Genomic DNA, 22,136 nt, shown 5'->3' with positions numbered 1-22,136 from the left:
CAAGCTGTGGGTGGAAAAGCAGCCCAGGCTGTGCTTGACCAGGGGCAGGGGCTCCTCCAGCCCCAACAGCAGGGTGGAGGGCACCCTCCCTCCAGAGCTGTGCATCTCCACCCATCCTCGTGGTCTCTGCTGAGACGGGCTGCTCTGCAGCTCCCACAGCTTCTGTCTTGGCACCCATCCACCATTGCTGACATGCAAAGCAGAATCTTCTAGGGGCAAGAGACCTCCCTGGTAATGCCCAAGCTGCTAGGCACTCAAGATACCTGAAACTATGCTAAAAATCATGGAGTGATGTGACCTGGTGCTCTGTCACCAAGGGCCACTTCTTAAGACTGGTGCAAGGGCACAGCATCCTTACAGGAGAAGAAAAATACAGCAGTGTCTCTGAACCAAGCTACAACTTTAGGCTGTACCTGGGGATACTGGAGAGAGGTGCGGTTGTCACAGGTGGGGAAGGGCATGTGCAGAGGTAAGAGATGTTGGCAAAGACCCTGCAGTGTTCAGGACAGTTCCCACCACTGTAAAGGCCTGGCTCAAAGCATCAGCAGAGTCAAGATGGAGAAATCCTGACCTGGCGTAAAATAAGAGAATGAGAGAAGGTATCCACACAGCTGGACTGCAAGGGTTGGACCCAGAGAAGCCCTGGAGCCCTCCTTCGGCAGGATAGTGTCCAAGAACCTGGGCGGTGGAAAGGCAGGTTGGAGCAGGGTGCATTCCCTTAGTGATAAGCAATGTGGTTTCTTAAAAATAAATTTAAAGTGAATAGATCAGAAGATAACAATGCCTAGTGCAAATTCAGATAGCTCTCCCAGCCCCACGCCCAGTGCTTAATTTTTGAATCTGTCACATTCCTCACACTCCCAGCAAGTTCCGGGGTTGGTACTCTGTAACCACTATTTGCTTATTCCGGCCCCCAATAGATAAAATCACTCCTCCAGTTTCCCTCAAGGCCCGTCTAATATTCAACTACTCTGCAAATACACACATTCACTCCAACCCATGTCGCACAAACTCATGGACAGCAGTTCCACCCCATGCCAGGTGACCATTTCCCATCAGTATTTTACAATAGCAGTTTTAAACAATGAACACATTTTCCAAAAATTCTTTAAAAAGTCAGTAGTTTGTCAAATTTGATACGACTGAGATCCTCAACACCTTCAAAAAATAATTGACTGGACCTTTTGGGAACAGAAGAATAAAACTGAAGAGTGTAGAACAGACTTTGGCTGAGGTGCAAGGCACCGTGCTTGCAATGCACGCCCGTATTAGAGCCGCATCCTCTGGTGCTCAGGCAGCCCAAGTTTGCGGAGGCAGCAAGAATCCTCAGCCCTGGTGCATTCCGCTGGCCCTGCCCTCTCAGGGAGCATGCACAGTGATTCTTCCCCCTTCTGTTCCGCTGTAAGAGGGCTCCCAGGTTCCCGGGCACTCTGTTCACAGCCTGGGCCCAGCCAGCTCCCATCCTCTAGCAGTGCAAATTGATTATCAAATCATAATTGGAAACAGTTAAGAATTAATAGGAAACCCAACATATATTCTGTTAAGGTTTTTAGTCTGTTCCCTAAGCAAGGTTACATTCAATGGCACCTTAAAGAGATGCAGTGAATGAGCTTGTCATACAGGAACAGCATTGCAAGCACACACGTATTTCTTTACTAAGTTACAGCATCCATTCAGCCTGGCCTGGGAAGGCTTTTACTGTGATTCTGCACCTGTGTGTGTGTGCTGTGTGCACACACCGGGTGTTCACGAGTGTGCGAGTGTGCACGTTGGTCTGGGTGTATGCACACTGTCGGTACCTGTCCTCACCATGATTTCTATGACTTCCTTCATTACCGTGTATCATCAGCTGAAAGTCAAACCTGATCAATTAAAGACTAAAATATAAAACCAGGAAAAGGCTGTCTGAGCTCCTTCTTGGTGAATTACAATTAGCAAATAGATGCCCCTTCATTGTTCCTATCATTAAAAAAAAGTGCAGGCACTGCTCGGCGGGAGGATTTCTGCTAATCAGTAATGTCCATCTGCAGCCTTTGTGTAGCCAGTCCGAGCCGCTCCGCTCTCCTCCACAGGCGTGTTGATCGTGGTCTCCCGAACGCCCAGAAGCCCATAGGTCAGAGAACAGCGTTTTGATGGATTATGGGATTGTAACTGTCCCTGCCAGTTGACAGCTTTTATTGGCCGGGAGGATGAGCCTGTAAACCTGTATATAATTATTGTATTAAAGTCACTGTGCCTCTGTGTCGCTGGCACTTGTTCAGGGATCAATGTGAAGATAATTTCAAAAATGAATAGTAAGTATTGATCGTCCCATGGTGGGGCCTTATCAGTGGCCGAGGCTGAGGGCTGCGGATGATAACTTCAATGTCATTTATGATGATATGATGCGGATTGCCGGGCAGCAATTTAAACAAAGGGCTGATTTAATTCACAGTGGATTTTTGTATTGTGATGGGTAATAAATCACAATCCATGTAATTTTTAGAAATGAACACATGTTGGCAGTAGTTCAGGGCAGTTCCTAAGAGATCTGAAAATGACCAGGGAGGGAAACATCAGGCTGGACCCCCTCTGAATGATTGGGCTTCGCTTGATTCTGGCATTCACATGACCTTGGGGTCCCTGCTGGCAGCTGCTGGTTAATTTTCTTCACTGAGGACACAGTTTAACTTTCTATCTGTCTGCCAATTACCTGACATTTTCAACTTATCACCTTCTATTTTTTAAATGATTGGAGGCACATCCACATTTTGACATTTTTTTTTTAAAGCAAGTATTCGTCTTGTTTGTGGCTGAGGCATCTCCGTCATCCTGCAGTAACATCCCCTTTTGTTCTAACGAAAATTAACCCGTTTACACAACCACACAAAGAGGAAATCCAGGCGTTTTTAGATGGCTGCTTCCAACACACCCTGCCTCGGTGCTGTGGCCTCTGGATTTGAGCCCTGTGCCTGGGGACTCACAGATGCCCTCCCGGGAAGTTGCCTCAGTGGCACTTGCATGAAGAGGACTTTGCTCTTTAAAAACAAATCACTGCAAAGTGAATCATTAAGCAATATTGGAATAACACGAGCAGATTGATCAGCCCTCTAAGAGGAGGAACCTCACAGCGACTGTCTTGAATGGTAACTTGTTGATTTCAGTTTCTATAATGCTGACCATTTATTTTACAGCCATTTGTTTCAGAGGAAGGGAATTTTGACATTTCGAGCTATTGGATGGAGATCCCTGCAAAGAGTATTAAAGGATTAAAACTAAAAACAGAATCCAGGGGAGGCTGGGCCTGAGGATCGCCTTGCCCTGGATCCACCCTGACATGCCAGCAGAGCCTGAGCGGGCGCCCTCCGCCCAGAGGCCTCCGGCCGGTTGGGCCCTGTTTAGTGGGTCCCTGCAGCCCCTCAGCCACAGGCAAATTAAGTGAGCCTGCAGGTAAGTGACTCAGACCCAGCAGGGACCTGGAGAGCGCTCCCCAGCACATAGCTCGCCTCTGCAGCCGGAAAACGGAAAGAGGCAGTCCTGTGAGAGACTATTTCCTCATTTTCAATCCTCCTGTTTCCTAACAGTAGCCAGGGACCTCGCCCTTCCCTGGCTCCCAGTCCATGGTGAAGAGACTTCCACTTGTGATCCGTCCCTTGCTGTGCCAGTTTTAAGCCACGAGGTGCCCTAAGAGTCCACGTGAGCATGCGCATCCTGCTCCTCCATCCAGCATACAGTCTGTTTACGAAACCGCTATTTAGCACTGGGCATGGCGTTCCCACGCCCCTGCCGAGTGCCTCTGAGTCCTTCCCTGCTCCGGTGGCTGTGACTCTTAGCTCCTGGAGGCACGTCTGCGGCCCCGCACCCCACTGCTCCCCAGTTTCCCCCTCCCTGGGACTGGAGAGGCATGGCTCTCCCTCTGTCTGTCACGGCCTGGGCATGGTCCTGCTGTCCTGGGAAACACTTACCGATTAGGAGTGTGGTCACTGTCTGCAGCCTGGTGCCCCCTGTGCCTGGCTCCTGCCTCAAGCTCTGCCCCCTCTGTCCCCTCTGCTCTGCCTGGGGCTGGGGTCCTCCCTTACCTGCGGTTCCTTTGAAGGACATTGAAAGACCTCTGTGCCTTCACCCAAGCCAATGAGTGGGAAATCGTTTTGAAGAGTGTGTGGAAGGGAGAGAAAGTCCTGGGGCGGACAGGAGGCTGGGAAGGTGAGCAGGGCTGGTCACATGGAAATGGAGGAATGGTTTCTAGGACAAGGGCCACTTGCAATCCCACTGCTTCCATATTCTATTGTTCTGATGAATTATCCATTTAATAGCTTCCTAAGTAATCATTTTGGAAAGTTATACCAATAAAATACTATAGTCTTTAAAATTTCCCCAATTTAAGGCCTCATTACCTCCTGTAATAAGTGCCATTGCATTCACAGCACCGTACTGTAGTTAAGAGCCAAGCAGAGCTAACGAGGAGCACGCCTCTCCAACTGCGAGATCCCCACGTCCAGTGGTGTTCCCAGCCTCCTTTCCATGACCCTAGGAGTCGCTGATGGCTGCCTCCATTTGGAAGTGCTGGTCCCCTCTAAAGTGGGGGTGTGCATGCATGGAAGGCCTTGGCTGGCACCTCTTGTGTGTGCATTTATTCTGGTCTGCTTTAATTTCAGTATCTGCTGGAGAACTCTGTCCTGAGAGAACCTGAGCAGGATGACCTGCCCTCCAGGATCTATCTAACTTTAACAACCACGGTGGGACGAAGCATGACTCCACATGGAGCTAAGTCCTTCAGATGACCTGACTGAGGACACTGATGTCGTTACTATTAACACTTGCATCAGTCACACAGGGTCTGCAGAAGGATCACACCCACACAGTGCTCTATGATCACACGTGGTGGTGTCTTGCTGCACTTTTACAGGCAGGAACAGAGACAGTGTGCTTCTGTCACTGTCATTGCCAAAAGGACTTCCTCTTCATCCTCCAAAGGCAAGGCAGGCCGGTACGGTCACTTTCTTGCTGCCCCCTCAGGCCCTCAGAGCTGTGGTTGTTCCCACTTTGCAGATAAGAACAGGCCGCACCCTCTGCCCCGGGACCCAGACCTCCTGGGCAGGGAGGTTTCCGCTCAGTCCTCCGACTCCGAGGCTCAGCCAGAGTCTGTCGTCCCACAGAGACACTGTTTCCCCTGAGTGGGTTTCCACCTAGGCAGCTTTAGAGAGGAAAGAATCCACTCTGGTCCTTTGGAACCTCAAATGCAGGAGGTTTCATTATGTTTCTGCATTATCTATTCTGGAGATATCCATTTTCAGTTTCTGGGAAACTAACAATAACCAAGTTTTACTTTCTGGTTAAATGAGGAATTTAATCACATTTCAACTTTTATCTACAGACTAGCTCTTTACCTCTGATGATCTTGAACTTCTCCCCAAGCCTTTATAGTTTGGGAAATAGTAAAGGGTAAGAGCAAATCCACTCCCTAGGATTCCCGGAAATAGCTCACAGCCAGGGCCACCCCTCACCAAATGGCTCAGGTGAGATTGAGGGTCCTCCCTCCTCCCTGGACAAGGCCAGGCATGGAGCCCCCACACTGGTGGGGACACAGGGAGATGCTCAGCTGCTTGTCCCACTGACATGTCCATCAAAATGCTGGTCCTCCACACCTTGGCTGGACGTCTCCTTCCCCAGATCCATCCTCAGCCTGAGCAGCAGAGGCCCCTCCCCTCAGGCCCACCTGGGAACAGACCCCAGAGAAGCATCTGCCGTGGGGTGAGCCCTGCCCTGCTCCGGGGCCCCAGCTCTGTTCACTTCTCCTGGCCCTTGACCTACGTGCAGGCCTTGTGCTCAGAGCCCCCCGCCCACCTGACAGGTCAGCAGCCCCTTCCGTGGCCAAGTTCTCTTCACCCTGCAGGTAGCCTCGTGAGTGCAGCCTCTCCTCATGAGCCCGGCTCTGTTCTCTTCTGGACTCCAGTCTACAGCCAGGATAAATGCACCCTGCTCAGCTGACCCAACCCGTTACCCGCCTGCCTCCTCCTCTGCAGGTCCAGTGGTCTGACTCGTCACGATGTCAGAGTCTGCACTACCAGTTAACTCCATTTTGAAAGAGAAGACTTCAGAGTCATGTGCACGTCAGCAGGCAGGAGTGCCGCTGGCTGTGGGAGCTGCAGGTGAACAACCTGCCATGCTCACTCTGTTCTCCACGGCTCACCCGTGGGTCTGTGGGTAACAACAAGGAGACCCAACACCACCACCCCAGGAGTAGAGGCGAACACGAGTAACGGACAAGCACCACGCCAGAGCGCGGCCTGGGCCCCACACGGACCTGCTCCACCTGTGTGTGAGCAGCACACCTGAGCCTCCCACCAGGAGAAAGCCCCGCAGTGCAGACACACCCTGGTCTTCCCCTTCCGAGAATGCTGGCCTGATGTCAGAGTGCACACGTGTAATCCCTGCTCGTTTGTGCTAGTGGACAGGGTCAGAGATGCGAATAAATCAATATATCCGACTATTCTAAAATAATTACTATTGATCTATGGAGGACTGGCATTCTTGCCTTTATATTTGAATATTGATATATATGACACCCTGGAAATCCAGTCTTTGAAGTAAAACGATGATGACACCTTCTAGAAACACCCATCTCCGGGGGCTTGAAGCACTCTGGTTTCTGAATCCCCATCTCTGCTCTCAGCTGCCCTCCCCCCAGCAGAAGGGACCCCCCTTAGAATGTGCTGGAACTTTCAAGTCCTGCTTCCTGCTGGAAACACACTTCCTTCAGCTAGCACAGGGGAGGTGGTTTTCCAAAGCACCTTCCCACAGGGTGGGCAGGCTCAGAGAACAGGAAGGCCATGGTGGGTGCTCCTGGGGCATGGGCTTCCGTGGGCACCTGCAGAGGCCCCCTGCCAGGCGCAGGGACCAGGTGCCTTGCCTCCACAAAGGGGGCTGACACAGGCCCCAGCTTCACCTTCACTCCCCTGGTGGAGGCCCTTCAGTTGACCCTCCCACCAGGTGACCCAGACACCAGGAACAAAGCCCCTCAGAGCACAGCGCTCGTGCGTGGAGTGACCGGGAATCCGAATGGGGACACGAGACTGTCCTGAAAAGAGGCATTGTTAACATGAGGCAGTGACGGGGTGACAACCAGGAAGGAGAACGCGGGACAGGCAGGTGGCCCCACATCTGAAGGGGACGCCGCATCACTCTGTGGACACCTGAACAATAGGCAGGCCTAATGTGAGGGATGACAGCAACCCAGGAAGTGGACAGACGTGGCATGGCTGAAGCTAAGAGCATGCATTTGACAGATGCCACCTTGGAACCTCACAAGAGCCCATGGCACTGAAGAAGCTGGAGAGAGGACGGGAGGCAGCGGCAGTGGAGGATGAAAAGAGAGGCCAGGGGGTGGGGGCAGTGGAGGGGGAGGAGAGAGAGGCCAGGGGGAGGGGCAGTGGAGGGGGAGGAGAGAGGCCAGGGGGTGGGGGCAGTGGAGGGGGAGGAGAGAGAGGCCAGGGGTGGGGCAGTGGAGGGGAGGAGAGAGGCCAGGGGGAGGGGCAGTGGAGGGGGAGGAGAGAGGCCAGGGGGTGGGGCAGTGGAGGGGGAGGAGAGAGGCCAGGGGGTGGGGGCAGTGGAGGGGGAGGAGAGAGGCCAGGGGGTGGGGGCAGTGGAGGGGGAGGAGAGAGGCCAGGGGGAGGGGGCAGTGGAGGGGGAGGAGAGAGGCCAGGGGGAGGGGCAGTGGAGGGGGAGGAGAGAGGCCAGGGCTGGGGCAGTGGAGGGGGAGGAGAGAGGCCAGGGGGAGGGGGCAGTGGAGGGGGAGGAGAGAGGCCAGGGGGAGGGGGCAGTGGAGGGGGAGGAGAGAGGCCAGGGGGTGGGGCAGTGGAGGGGAGGAGAGAGGCCAGGGGGAGGGGGCAGTGGAGGGGGAGGAGAGAGGCCAGGGGGAGGGGGCAGTGGAGGGGGAGGAGAGAGGCCAGGGGGAGGGGGCAGTGGAGGGGGAGGAGAGAGGCCAGGGGGAGGGGGCAGTGGAGGGGGAGGAGAGAGGCCAGGGGGTGGGGGCAGTGGAGGGGGAGGAGAGAGGCCAGGGGGAGGGGGCAGTGGAGGAGGAGGAGAGAGGCCAGGGGGAGGGGGCAGTGGAGGAGGAGGAGAGAGGCCAGGGGGAGGGGGCAGTGGAGGGGGAGGAGAGAGGCCAGGGGGTGGGGCAGTGGAGGGGGAGGAGAGAGGCCAGGGGGTGGGGCAGTGGAGGGGGAGGAGAGAGGCCAGGGGGTGGGGCAGTGGAGGGGAGGAGAGAGGCCAGGGGGAGGGGGCAGTGGAGGGGGAGGAGAGAGGCCAGGGGAGGGGGCAGTGGAGGGGGAGGAGAGAGGCCAGGGGAGGGGGCAGTGGAGGGGGAGGAGAGAGGCCAGGGGGAGGGGGCAGTGGAGGGGGAGGAGAGAGGCAGGGGGTGGGGGCAGTGGAGGGGGAGGAGAGAGGCCAGGGGGTGGGGGCAGTGGAGGGGGAGGAGAGAGGCCAGGGGGTGGGGCAGTGGAGGGGGAGGAGAGAGGCCAGGGGAGGGGGCAGTGGAGGGGGAGGAGAGAGGCCAGGGGGAGGGGCAGTGGAGGGGGAGGAGAGAGGCCAGGGGATGGGCAGTGGAGGGGGAGGAGAGAGGCCAGGGGGAGGGGGCAGTGGAGGGGGAGGAGAGAGGCCAGGGGGAGGGGCAGTGGAGGGGGAGGAGAGAGGCCAGGGGGAGGGGGCAGTGGATGGGGAGGAGAGAGGCCAGGGGGAGGGGGCAGTGGAGGGGGGAGGAGAGAGGCCAGGGGGTGGGGGCAGTGGAGGGGGAGGAGAGAGGCCAGGGGGAGGGGGCAGTGGAGGGGGAGGAGAGAGGCCAGGGGGAGGGGGCAGTGGAGGGGGAGGAGAGAGGCCAGGGGGAGGGGGCAGTGGAGGGGGAGGAGAGAGGCCAGGGGGAGGGGGCAGTGGAGGGGGAGGAGAGAGGCCAGGGGTGGGGCAGTGGAGGGGGAGGAGAGAGGCCAGGGGGAGGGGGCAGTGGAGGGGGAGGAGAGAGGCCAGGGGGAGGGGGCAGTGGAGGGGAGGAGAGAGGCCAGGGGGAGGGGGCAGTGGAGGGGGAGGAGAGAGGCCAGGGGGGTGGGGGCAGTGGAGGGGGAGGAGAGAGGCCAGGGGGAGGGGGCAGTGGAGGGGAGGAGAGAGGCCAGGGGGAGGGGGCAGTGGAGGGGGAGGAGAGAGGCCAGGGGGTGGGGGCAGTGGAGGGGGAGGAGAGAGGCCAGGGGGAGGGGCAGTGGAGGGGGAGGAGAGAGGCCAGGGGGTGGGGGCAGTGGAGGGGGAGGAGAGAGGCCAGGGGTGGGGGCAGTGGAGGGGAGGAGAGAGGCCAGGGGGTGGGGCAGTGGAGGGGGAGGAGAGAGGCCAGGGGGTGGGGCAGTGGAGGGGGAGGAGAGAGGCCAGGGGTGGGGGCAGTGGAGGGGAGGAGAGAGGCCAGGGGGAGGGGGCAGTGGAGGGGGAGGAGAGAGGCCAGGGGGTGGGGCAGTGGAGGGGGAGGAGAGAGGCCAGGGGGTGGGGCAGTGGAGGGGGAGGAGAGAGGCCAGGGGTGGGGGCAGTGGAGGGGAGGAGAGAGGCCAGGGGGAGGGGGCAGTGGAGGGGGAGGAGAGAGGCCAGGGGGTGGGGCAGTGGAGGGGGAGGAGAGAGGCCAGGGGGTGGGGCAGTGGAGGGGGAGGAGAGAGGCCAGGGGGAGGGGGCAGTGGAGGGGAGGAGAGAGGCCAGGGGGTGGGGCAGTGGAGGGGGAGGAGAGAGGCCAGGGGGTGGGGGCAGTGGAGGGGAGGAGAGAGGCCAGGGGTGGGGGCAGTGGAGGGGGAGGAGAGAGGCCAGGGGGAGGGGCAGTGGAGGGGGAGGAGAGAGGCCAGGGGGAGGGGCAGTGGAGGGGGAGGAGAGAGGCCAGGGGGTGGGGGCAGTGGAGGGGGAGGAGAGAGGCCAGGGGGTGGGGCAGTGGAGGGGGAGGAGAGAGGCCAGGGGGTGGGGGCAGTGGAGGGGGAGGAGAGAGGCCAGGGGGAGGGGGCAGTGGAGGGGGAGGAGAGAGGCCAGGGGGAGGGGGCAGTGGAGGGGGAGGAGAGAGGCCAGGGGGTGGGGGCAGTGGAGGGGGAGGAGAGAGGCCAGGGGAGAGGGCAGTGGAGGGGAGGAGAGAGAGGCCAGGGGGGGGCAGTGGAGGGGGAGGAGAGAGGCCAGGGGGAGGGGGCAGTGGAGGGGGAGGAGAGAGGCCAGGGGGAGGGGGCAGTGGAGGGGGAGGAGAGAGGCCGGGGGGGGGGGCAGTGGAGGGGGAGGAGAGAGGCCAGGGGGTGGGGGCAGTGGAGGGGGAGGAGAGAGGCCAGGGGGTGGGGCAGTGGAGGGGGAGGAGAGAGGCCAGGGGGTGGGGCAGTGGAGGGGGAGGAGAGAGGCCAGGGGTGGGGGCAGTGGAGGGGAGGAGAGAGGCCAGGGGGAGGGGGCAGTGGAGGGGGAGGAGAGAGGCCAGGGGGTGGGGCAGTGGAGGGGGAGGAGAGAGGCCAGGGGGTGGGGCAGTGGAGGGGGAGGAGAGAGGCCAGGGGTGGGGGCAGTGGAGGGGAGGAGAGAGGCCAGGGGGAGGGGGCAGTGGAGGGGGAGGAGAGAGGCCAGGGGGTGGGGCAGTGGAGGGGGAGGAGAGAGGCCAGGGGGTGGGGCAGTGGAGGGGGAGGAGAGAGGCCAGGGGGAGGGGGCAGTGGAGGGGAGGAGAGAGGCCAGGGGGTGGGGCAGTGGAGGGGGAGGAGAGAGGCCAGGGGGTGGGGGCAGTGGAGGGGAGGAGAGAGGCCAGGGGGTGGGGGCAGTGGAGGGGAGGAGAGAGGCCAGGGGGAGGGGCAGTGGAGGGGGAGGAGAGAGGCCAGGGGGAGGGGGCAGTGGAGGGGGAGGAGAGAGGCCAGGGGGTGGGGGCAGTGGAGGGGGAGGAGAGAGGCCAGGGGGTGGGGCAGTGGAGGGGGAGGAGAGAGGCCAGGGGGTGGGGGCAGTGGAGGGGGAGGAGAGAGGCCAGGGGGAGGGGGCAGTGGAGGGGGAGGAGAGAGGCCAGGGGGAGGGGGCAGTGGAGGGGGAGGAGAGAGGCCAGGGGGTGGGGGCAGTGGAGGGGGAGGAGAGAGGCCAGGGGGAGAGGGCAGTGGAGGGGAGGAGAGAGAGGCCAGGGGGGGGCAGTGGAGGGGGAGGAGAGAGGCCAGGGGGAGGGGGCAGTGGAGGGGGAGGAGAGAGGCCAGGGGGAGGGGGCAGTGGAGGGGGAGGAGAGAGGCCGGGGGGGGGGGGCAGTGGAGGGGGAGGAGAGAGAGGCCAGGGGGAGGGGGCAGTGGAGGGGGAGGAGAGAGGCGGGGGGGGGGGCAGTGGAGGGGGAGGAGAGAGGCCAGGGGGTGGGGGCAGTGGAGGGGGAGGAGAGAGGCGGGGGTGGGGCAGTGGAGGGGGAGGAGAGAGGCGGGGGGGGGGGCAGTGGAGGGGGAGGAGAGAGGCGGGGGGGGGGCAGTGGAGGGTGAGAAGAGAGGCCAGGGGGTGGGGGCAGTGGAGGGGGAGGAGAGAGGCGGGGGTGGGGCAGTGGAGGGGGAGGAGAGAGGCGGGGGGGGGGGCAGTGGAGGGGGAGGAGAGAGGCCAGGGGCTGGGGCAGTGAGCGGAAACGGGAGCTTGAGGGTGGATAACAGGACAAATGTGGTGACTTTAGCGAAAAAGGCTGTGAGGCCACTTAGGACAGTAGGAACGAGGCCAGAGATGTTTTATACTAGAGCAGACATTTCAGCAACTAGACAGAAACGGATTCCAGGAGGGGAGGATGTGTACACCTCCAGCTCTAGAGTTTTAGTTTATAAAATGTGTGAGCATTCGGTTAACATGTATTTTAAATGGCTGCAACATAACGAAGCAAAAATAAGAAATCAAAAAGGACCATCGGGACAATAGCCATGGGTGCTAGGGGCAGTCTGTAGTTTTTACCACTATGGGACATTCATTCAGTATTAAATTCAGTGTATTTGCTTATACACGATCTTCCACAGGGACGAGGTAGCTCAATGCCTGACGCACAGAAGGGGCCAAGGAAACCTGTGTCGTGTAAGTAAATCTCCTTTGTGGAAGGCTATGCAAGGATCTTAGTGACCTGTTGGCTGTTACAATAGTTCACCAGGCTATTTGATGTGCCCATAATATTTCACGACATTTTGCCATAATTCTGCCTATTGCTTGTCGTGGGATATCTTGTCATGTGCTTTTGATCATCAAAAGCATGTGAGTATTTTCTAGTGACATGTGGGTATTGTTGATGCTTGGTCCAGTATAACTTGCTTATGTGCATGCTGAGCTTCACTGTTTTGGAAGACCGGATGGAATTGTCCAGCAGGCCATGAGCCAAGTGTCGGCACCATCAGACAATGACTACGACCCTGATTCTGACTCTGGAACACTCCATCTCTCCACCTCTCCCATCCTGCGATCATGCAGAGACCACAGGGAGGCTCAGAGGGGGCTGATCATCCAACCCCAGGTCTAAAGCCAGAGAGGACAGAGGTCACAGACCCCAGGACAGGGGCTTGGGAAGGAGGTTGGCAGGACAGCAGGGACATCAGGAGGCGGGAGCTGCACTTGTCTCCTCTGCCTTTCAGGAGAAGATTTGACTAGAAATTCTAACCTGGGTGGTCAGGTAGTGGGTGTTGGTCAGCACCAGAGGTGGACCACACTGCCATGGAGGTTGGAACAAAGAGAGAAGAAACTTCAGAAAACACAGGGTGGCCGCAGGTAAGGACCTAGCAGGGCTCAAACGGCAGCAGTGTGAAGATGCAGGTTAGGCGTCTTTGGAGCTCAGAATCTTCATCTACGAAATCTCCTCCCTCCGTCGCCTCAGGGGCACTGGGTGTGTTGGTCCAGGTGGAACTGCAGAGCACCCTGCGCACGGATGTTCCTCAGCAGGTGGCACCGAGCTCGCCTTCCCTCCTTGTGCTCAGGAGCCCACGAGTGGCAGGCGGCGTCCTCACGAGTGGGGCAAACAGGACCCAGGCTGCCCAAGTTGGAGGAGCAAGTTCAGGACCACCTGTCCTCTGACCTGTCCGTTTAAATCCCAAGTGAAGAGCGAGTGCCCTGCAGCTCTCCTGCCAAGACGTGAATGAGCTGTGTTCTAAATAGTTCGCCTTACAAAGAATCTTCTTTCTGCACGTGAAGAGCTGTGATGTATTAGTTTTCCTTTCTATGATTTGCTGTAGACTTTCCCCTGCATCTTCCTCATCAGTCGCCCCTCTATTGAAACTGATAGTGAAATCACAATGCGATTAGTGTAGACTGCAGGACACGTGTGAAATGGAACGGCACGTTTACAACATGCAGGCAGCACCCTGTCAGGAGGCACGGCCAGGGACCTGGGTGAGGCCAGGAGAGCCTCTCACCGCAGCAGACAATCCAACATCAAAGGTGACACCGCCAGGCAGAAGGACTTAAAGAAATGGCTGGGGAGTGCTACAAAGATCTAAATTAGTAAAGAAACTTAATTATCTTGCCTCCAGCCTTCCCCTGGTCAGTATCCAATTGAACACACACAAAACTCAGCATTTTTATAGATGTACTGCCTCAGACTCAGAATGATTCTTTTCTGAACCCATCTATCGAGAACTGTATCGGCCATTTTTTTTCCTTTTCTTTGTCTTTAGATTTAGAAACAGCAAGTATCACATCCCATTCATTAAAATATTGATAGTCCTGACCCCTGGTTTTTTCTTCTTTTTCTTTTTCTTTATATGCAGCCAGTTTTGGTCTTCTTTTCCCCAACTTAAAGAATGGGAACTAGAATGTGTTTAAAGAAATAAATCGTGTAGTACGGGCGACTCAGCTACTTATCAGAAGACTGTTGGGCACTCTCTGCTGTTTTCCAGCTGTTCTGTTCACACACCCATCTGCACCTGTCCCACTGTCACACAGACATTAGACGACACTCTTCAAGCACAGGGGCAAGTCTTATCAAGGCCTGGCAATGCTTGGAACCTTCTGGAAAAGTGCTCTCACGGATGAGCCTGGGCAAGGGGGAAGCCTGCTTTCTTTGAGTTTGTAAATTTACTCTCTCTCAGTATTTTCAGAGGGTCTTGAAGCCCATCTTACATGGGAAGAGCCCCCACAGGTGCTACTTCTCGTTCCTTCTCTTCTCTCCCTGACTTCTTTGTTCTTAGACCTTTAACCATGCTGCTTGCAACCTGCAGTGTACTGGGAGGTCATCGATGCCCACCTCTCCTGCCCACGTTAGTTCAGCTGTGTTGGTGGAGATGGGCACAAGGGGCACCCAAGGAGGCTCCAGGGCTGTTGGAGGAGTGGGTGGGGAGCTGCCCTGGAGAGCATCTTCTGCTGTCCGCTCCTGAGCTGGACAGGAGGCTGGCAGGCCTGGATCTCTTGTGGCTCCAGACTGTTTATTAAGCACTTGGCCAAATGCACGACTCTAACTGGAGTCCTGATGAACTGTGTTGAAAGCCCCATGCTATAGAGGCAGAGGGAGAGAGCAAGATGGAGATGAGAAAGGGGCACTCTCCCTGGTCAGCCAGACTGACGGGGGAGGATGCCCACGGACCTGGCATGGATCACTCAGAACAGGTATTAATTGCAATGGTTAGAAGAATACTTATTAAGAATACCATTGAACTCTTTGCTTTTGTTAGGTTCTGATCATTTTTGAAATTGATAGTTAAGTTTTTATATGTGATACACTTGAGGTAGTTTGTGAAGGGTCTTACACACACACACAAAAAAAAAAAAACTTAGATAATATTTACCTAGTTTCATTGTGCTCTGAAAAATAGCATGTTTTGGAGCAAAAAAACCCAAAACACATAGTTATGAGAATAAAAATAGAAACCACAACAGAACATTTCAGCATAATAGCTGTTCTTGTCAAGCTTGAAGAGTAACATTAACTGAAATGTGTAGACAGAGGTACACGCTTGTGGCTCTGTAGATGGATGTGCACCAGCCCACTGTTCTGTGAGCCACTGCCTCACACTTGTGCCTATTTCACAAGCTCAGACACATGCCGAACAAGCGCGTCCACGTATTCCGGGTTCCAGTGCCGCTCTGGGTGATCCTCCAGTGCAGGAGTTATCTGTCTGCACCCCAGCCCTGTGCTCGCCATATCATTACTAGCTCAGGGGGAATCATTCAAACCAATGCAATTTGTTCAATATTGGTCAGTTTGACTCCTGACCCTGTCCCTCGACAGCGTATCCTTGGCAACCCAGACCGGGAGTTAAGTCAGGATGTGCTTATTGGTCTCATCTGCGACAGTGTGTGAGGGCTGCTTAACGTAGCCTGGTCTTTTCACAGAAAATTAGAAATCCAATAATATGCTATATTCTGATCCTAGTGGTGTCCACATGAGGAAGACCACAATGGGGGCGAGCTCTCTGGACACTGGGCTGAAGCTGCAGGCCCTTTGGTGGGTTTCTTGCCTGGAGCATGGGATGGGAGTGATTTTCTTTGGTTTGAGGTTGGAGAGAGGTAGCTAAAAATCCTCATCACCTGTTTCTGAGATCACCCCATCTGAAATGGACAAACTGACCCCAAATTGGCAAAATAAATTTTAAAATGTTGTGAGAGTGCCCCGCAGAAAATATACAATGTTCTCATTTTTGTATTGTAAATGAGCTAATTACAAAGAAGGCATGCATCTGTGTATACAGCTGAGAAACTGCAGAAACTTAAATAAAGGGAGTGATGCCCAAACAGAAAACTCTGAAAATGCCATTTATAGAGAAGCCCTTGTTTCCCAATAACAGCTCAGGGACATGCTGCATTAGCAGCCACGGCACATTCTCTAGCAGACGGAGGGAGATCAGAGACTGCAGACTCCTGTGAAGCCATCAGAGGCCGCACCTCAGGAAAGTGGCTGTGGCTCAGGTACCCCCAGATTTCAAGTGAAAGAAATCTCCCCCAGCTGATGCACAGCTGGACTTAATTTAATGCTGTATTTCCTTCTTCAAGATGTAAAAGTGATGTCCTTAGTTTTTAGGTAAGAACATCCCTGGAGCCCACTTAAACAGGGTGGCACGTATTGCCAGCTGCAGGCTAGACAGACCCCTCCCCATGGGAAAGCCCACAAGGTGGGCACACTGCGTGGACGGCAGGGGAAGAAATGCAGGGGGGCATCGCCCTTCACCTGTGGGAACAGCCCCCGGGTTTCCCAGAGAGGCGACCCTTCCCACTGCCCTTCCCACTGCCCGGGGGGCAGGAGGGTCCTCCAGGGAGGACGTGGTGGAGAGGCAGAGTGTCTCTGTGGCATTTAGTGCCTCTGGTCTAGTGACTGTGTAGCTGTGAAACCCATCATCGTGAGTCTCCAAGGGGAAAGGGTCCTCGCTTGAATTCCATCATTGCAGACCCTTTTGGAGGAGGCTGGAACGCTGAGATTATCTATCCCGGGACTCCCGCTCAGCCGCTCTCTGGGCACCTATTGCAGTGCACCCTGGGTCTGTTCTGGGTCACCTCTCCCTGTCGCACTCTCAGGCTCTGCTGCCTGGAGCCGCCTCCTCTTCCACCCTGCCCACTTGCTCCTTCTCCAGCAGGGAAGACCCTCGCCTGCAGCACTGCTACGCAGAGGCTTTGGGTGTCGCTTCTCAGGCCCTCTTCCGTCGCAGGGGATCAGAAGGCACACAGAGCCGGGGTGCAGTCTGCTCCTGCTCCCTGCCTGATGGTCCCTGGCTGCCCTCCACAGGGCCTGCCCCAGCCAGTCCGCTCAGACCTCCTTCTCCTCCTGTGTCCTGGGGCATGGCCACTGTCCTCCGCAGGCCACACCCACGAGGGCTCCACAGGCTGCACTTTCTCCTCCTGTGCCCTCAGCCCGTCCTGCTCGGTGGCTGGTGTCCTGGGCTCCCTGACGGCGCACTCTGCCCAGGGAGGGCAGACAGAAGGCAGTGGGCACCCAGCCAAACTCCTTCAGGACAGGTCTTCTCCCTGCTCTCCTCCTCTCTCCTTTGCCTAGCTTGGGTTTCCTCGGTGGATGGCCTCTCTCCTCTCATAACTCCATCTTGTCAGACACACTTTAGTAAGACGCTACTTGGGGCCGCTTTCTGGGCACCTTTGACCCTCCTGTTGGTGTGACTGGCAGGAGCCCCCCAGCCTTGCCCAGGGAAATCTCTTGCAGGGAAATGAGTCTGCACGGGTGTGATTGGCGTGGGCCTGGAGCGGGGAGGCAGGGCGACCTCGGGGCTCACTGAGCTGGTGCCTACTCCACCAGCCGGGTGGGCCACACCCTCTCTGGAGCGCAGCCCTCCTAAATTTACAGCCAGCACTGTTCTGCAGGAAGGTGACAAGAGTAGAGGTGACCTCCATGAGCATGCTGAACGGGTTTGCTTTTAAATTCTGGGTGTGAGCAGAACCTACGCTGTTCCTCTGGGGACACTGTTTTCCCTGCCATCTGGATCCTCATTATCAAGTCTCAGTAACAAAGCAACACAAACCTGCACTTCCTGTAAGCCTGGCTGCGGACCACAGTGAAAGAAACGTGGCCTTTGCTTTCATTTAAATTTTATTTCAAATCCCACAGAAGGATTCACCCTTTCATTCACACACCACTCTTACATCTTGTGGAGCTGAAAACATCCTTTCCAAAAATCTCTCTTTGCTGCTAAATTTCTGTCATTTAAACAATTTTCACACACACACACACACACACACACACAGCCTGCCTCTTCTCACAATATGTGTGTGTGTGAATAAATTGTTAATTTGTATAAGGATCAAGTTTCTTTGAAAACAGACTTTTAACTAAGATTACACCAAAGCACAGTCATCCTGCTCCATCCTGTCTCCAGAGTGGTCTTAAAAACACCACAAAATCCGGTGGCACCCAGAGTACACTGAAATTGTCAGCAAGATCACACCTTCAGAAAAGCCACCTGTGAATCATAGTACGCATGGAGACACTTGTCCCCGGACAGGGAAATCTGCCTTCCAGAGGAGAAGAGGTCTGGAAGCAAGCCGGTACCTAGGCCTGCTCTGCTTTTGTGAGGTTGGCTCTGGAAGACGCCCCCAGCTGCCAGGACTAGGAGACCAAAGGTCTGCGACGCAGGTTCCTCCGCTCCTCTGTGTCCAGTGTGTCAGGCTGCGGTCCACCAGAGGAAGGCCTCCTAGGAGCAAAGTCTGAATGTGAAGCAGCCGGAAGGGGTTTGGGGTCGGTCCCTCACCCAGTGCCACCATGATGCTGTGTATCAGCCCCGAGTCCGCCAGGCAACTTAGCTGGCTCAGGCCCAGGCAGTGAGTTTCTGACCACAAAGGCACCAGTCCCAAGAAGCCAGCTCTCTGCTGCACCCCGACCATCTCCTCCGGGCCAGGGCTGGGCCTTCTGTGTGGAGAATGCACGTGATGTGTGGGGTCTAAGCTCTGAGCCTTGGTATGAAGGAAAAAAAAAAAAAACTTTTTAATTTTACATTTCAAAAGACATTTATGTTTCAAATTGTCCTGCGCATTGAAAAGTTGATCTGACGCTTTTTAAATATAGTGATTCAGAAAATCATGTTTTCCTTTTTATTTCTGATTTTGAGCCAAGTTCATAATTTTTATATTAATGCAAATCATGCTTTTTATTTATTCCTTTGTATTAAATAAGTGTTCAAAATACTCCTTGAAATTCCCTTCTTAAAATGAGAATGTGTCGCTGTTAGCGCTGCACGTGAGGAGAGCGTTGGCCAGTCCCCGCTCTGGGGAGGCTCCAGTGCAGAGCCCCATGGGATCTGAGCCCCACGGGATCTGAGCAGGGTGACCCACGGCCACAGACGGAGAGGCTCCAGTGCAGAGCCCCACGGGATCTGAGCCCCACGGGATCTGAGCAGGGGAACTCCAAGAGCCCCTCAGCAGCAGCTTTCCAGGGCCAGCTGTGAGTCCACGCCTAGGCGGTGAGCTGACCCACACCCGAGAGGGACCCGAGGGGACGGGAGCCGCAAATCGGCAGGTTCTAGTCCTGAGCCCTGCAGAAGCCCTGGGTGTCTGCGGCTCCCACTTTGGGGACCTGCTGAGGACATGAAACCCACTTGCTGGGCCACAGCATAGGAGCTGAGCACTCGGGGTGGAACCCCTGAGGCACGCAAGCAATGAGGACCTGACCTCTTCACCACACCATCCCCTCCATGGTCACTCCGCTCCTGTGGCCATCCCACTCCCATAGCCATCCTGTACCCATGGTCACCCCACTCCCATGGTCACCCCAACTCCCACATTTATCCCTGTCCCATTATCACCCCACTCCTGTGGTCACCCCACTATTGTGGTCCTTCTGTTCCTGTGGTCATCCCACTGCCATGGTGACCACACTCCCATGGCCATCCTGCTCCTGTGGTCATTCCACTCCCCTGGTCATCCTGATCCTGTGGTCATCCTGTACACGTGGTCATCCTGCTACCTCGGTTACCCCCACTCCGATGTTCACCCCCATCCCATGGTCACCCCACTCCTGTGGTCACCCCACTATTGTGGTCCTCCCCACTCCTGTGGTCCTCCCCACCTCCATGCTACCTGGTCATCCCTAGTCCCATGGTCATCTCACTCCCATAGTCATCCCACTCTTGTGGTCACCCCGGCTCCCATGGTCACCCCTGCTCCTGTGGAATCTCACTCCAATGGTCACCTGCTCCTGTGGTCACCCCACTCCCATCACCATCCCAGCTCCCAGCTTGTCACTTGTGCATGGCTCCTCGATCCCTCTTTTATAAGGAAGCCCTGTGGCTGAGACATGGCCTTCCTCATTCTGAACTTCTTCTACAGGTGCTTGACAATGCTTTGAAAATTTAAAAAGCACTTAATAAACACATTAAAATAATTACTTACAAAATACATGTATCAGAATATATAATGACATTTTATTTTTTTATATAATTTTTTTACTTGTACATGGACACAAGACATTTATTTTATTTTTTATGGGGTGCTGAGGATCAAACCCAGTGCCTTCCACATGAAGGTGAGCACTCTACCACTGAGCTACATACCCAACCCTGTAATGACATTTTAAATGAGATATTCATTAGCCTTTTCAGGAACTTAAGGTCATGTATTCACAGTTTAAAACACTGGTGATTTTTACTGTATGCTAAAAATATTCCTAATGCACACATTAGGATTTTCAGAAGTTTATAATATTTTCAACTGAGTCATTCTTGGGTGCTTAGTCATTGTAAGTACAGTATTGTCTGGGGTACTCTGACATCATCAATGGGGTTCTGTTATGAGATGAGCGTCTGTAAGCCAACACTTGGTTCATTAAGATACTGCAAGATCTTTTTTACCGGGGGATGGAGGGGTGTCCAAGGATTGTAAAATAGAATTAATAAATGAAGCCCTTCCACTGGAAGGTGAAGTTTCCTTTGTGCTTTGCATCTGTCCCTGCGCCACGTCTCAGCTGGTAAGTAGGCACTGTGGTGCAGGATGCTGGGTGGCCTCCACTGTACCACACTGCTATGCCTCAGCACAGCACCCAGGGCCCGAGGACGGGCCACACTCTCCCTGCCATGGTCACCTCGTACTCTGGGTCTCCTGATTCTCCAGAGAAGCTCAAAATCCACTTGTTAAATGAAAGTATCCTGACATGAAAATTCTGACATCTTGTCTTATTCACTTGTTTATTTATTCGTGGTGCTGGGGGTGGAACCCAGGGCTGCTGCCTGCTGGGGAAGCACTCTGCCACTGAGCTACACCCCAGCCTTGAACTTTAAAAAGACAAAATCCCCATAGGCCAAGTGGAACCCTGGTGGGGGCAGGGAGACCACCAGCTGTGGCCCCTGAGGTCGACTGAGCAGACTGTGCTGTGCTGTGGCAGTAGTGACTCCCCTTGTTCCTCCAAGTGGCACACACAGGAAGCCAGGCATCCCCTAGAGACCCGCGGGCTCTGAGAAAGCCAGCAACAGGGTCCCAGGAGGAAGCAGAGAGCAGGCAGCTGCAGACTCGCTGTGGAGGGAAGAGTGGCCCGTGTGCAGTGTGTCTCTGTGCTCAGCCCTGCCCAGGGGCAGCCCAGGACAGGGGTCTTTGCACACTCGCGGGTGCCCGTCTGTGTGTAGAGAGATCATTCAGTCAGAGAATGGGCCTCTAGACAAGGTGCCAGAGGCAGGGAGGGCAGCCCCACGGGTCACGCCTGTGCACACGCACAGCTGTGTGGACAAGCCTGGACTAACCCAGCACACCCCCTGACCACCTTGCCACCCCGTGCCTGGCCCTCAGATACCCACTGGGTTGCTGGGAGCTCACTGTGTCCTCACAAGCTCGCTTCCTTAAAATGCCAGTTGTGGAAAAAAAAAAATAGTAATGTCTGATCCTTTTCCATGTTTTCAAATTCATTAAACTGAAAGAATGGGGTGTGCAATTTTTGTAAACTGAAGAGCCTTTATTCCATCTGATTGATTTATAAAACTATGATCCCACTTAAAAAGTATTCAAATTCATTTTTATGTCACTGAGTTTAAAAATCTACTTATTTGATGCTTGAACCATTTTAACTGATGATGAGATGTAAATATAACTCTGGGATAATATAATTTATTATTGTATTATGTATTTTAATAAATAATGTTAGAAAACATTTCTGTGGCTATTAACTAACATTTCATATGCATGCACAGCTGGATAAATGTTAAATTAATTTAATCATTTATAAATTATTCTGAGTATATATAATTTCTAATATTGCACATCAGAAAGGAAACTCTGTTAACAGTATTTTGTATTATTTTAGTTGAAAAGAGATGCCAACAGGCAGCTATCTCGGTTGGTTCTTTGTTCAGTACTGTCCAAATGAATTCACAATAAAATAAGATTGCTTTTAACAATCCCAACTTGTCCAGGAAGATTGAACTGGGAGATTCCCTTTCCATCAGCCCGGGCACATTTTCTCTGCTGGCCATCCGGACACACACACACAAACACACTTGTAATGAGCGGGTGCTTTATCAAGCCTTTTCTCCATCCTTCATTAAAGGACAGAAAATTGCTCTCTGCCGGCGCAGTCAATGCTGCTCTCCCTCCCAGAAGCACATTCGTTTCACATGCTAGCACCGAATATTGCAGGCAGTTGCAGATTTTAAGTGACAGATTATGCCCAAGTTCAGTTGCCGGCAGAGTTGTGTTGTTTGGCTTGTTGGCTTTTTGTTTTGCCTGATTTCTGACCCCGGCAGACTGTCCCGGCAGGAGATGGCCAAGCTTCTCTGGAGCACAGACACACATGGGAG

At 55.0% G+C, this 22,136-nt stretch overlaps 2 long non-coding RNA genes across 5 annotated transcripts; both read left to right on the top strand.

Annotated features, from left to right (window-relative positions):
- Window positions 1–3,107: 3,107 nt before the first annotated feature.
- On the top strand, window positions 3,108–6,480 carry LOC110599016 (uncharacterized). Of its 4 annotated transcripts, none has more exons than XR_013429450.1 (3): window positions 3,133–3,429; window positions 3,564–4,182; window positions 4,635–6,480. It is a non-coding gene; the product is annotated as an uncharacterized LOC110599016 (long non-coding RNA). The 4 variants fall into 4 exon arrangements; XR_013429451.1 differs by having other exon boundaries at window positions 3,152–3,429; window positions 3,564–4,966; window positions 5,873–6,480; XR_002484930.3 differs by having other exon boundaries at window positions 3,175–3,429; window positions 3,564–3,675.
- Window positions 6,481–11,573: 5,093 nt separating this feature from the next.
- On the top strand, window positions 11,574–13,654 carry LOC144370095 (uncharacterized). The gene is made up of 2 exons (XR_013430035.1): window positions 11,574–12,018; window positions 12,240–13,654. It is a non-coding gene; the product is annotated as an uncharacterized LOC144370095 (long non-coding RNA).
- Window positions 13,655–22,136: the final 8,482 nt, after the last annotated feature.

The sequence above is a fragment of the Ictidomys tridecemlineatus genome, chromosome 13, assembly GCF_052094955.1.
Source record: "Ictidomys tridecemlineatus isolate mIctTri1 chromosome 13, mIctTri1.hap1, whole genome shotgun sequence".
NCBI classification, from domain to species: Eukaryota; Metazoa; Chordata; class Mammalia; order Rodentia; family Sciuridae; genus Ictidomys; species Ictidomys tridecemlineatus.
Note: the sequence above shows the minus strand (reverse complement) of the source record. Positions and strands in the feature narration are given on the sequence as shown.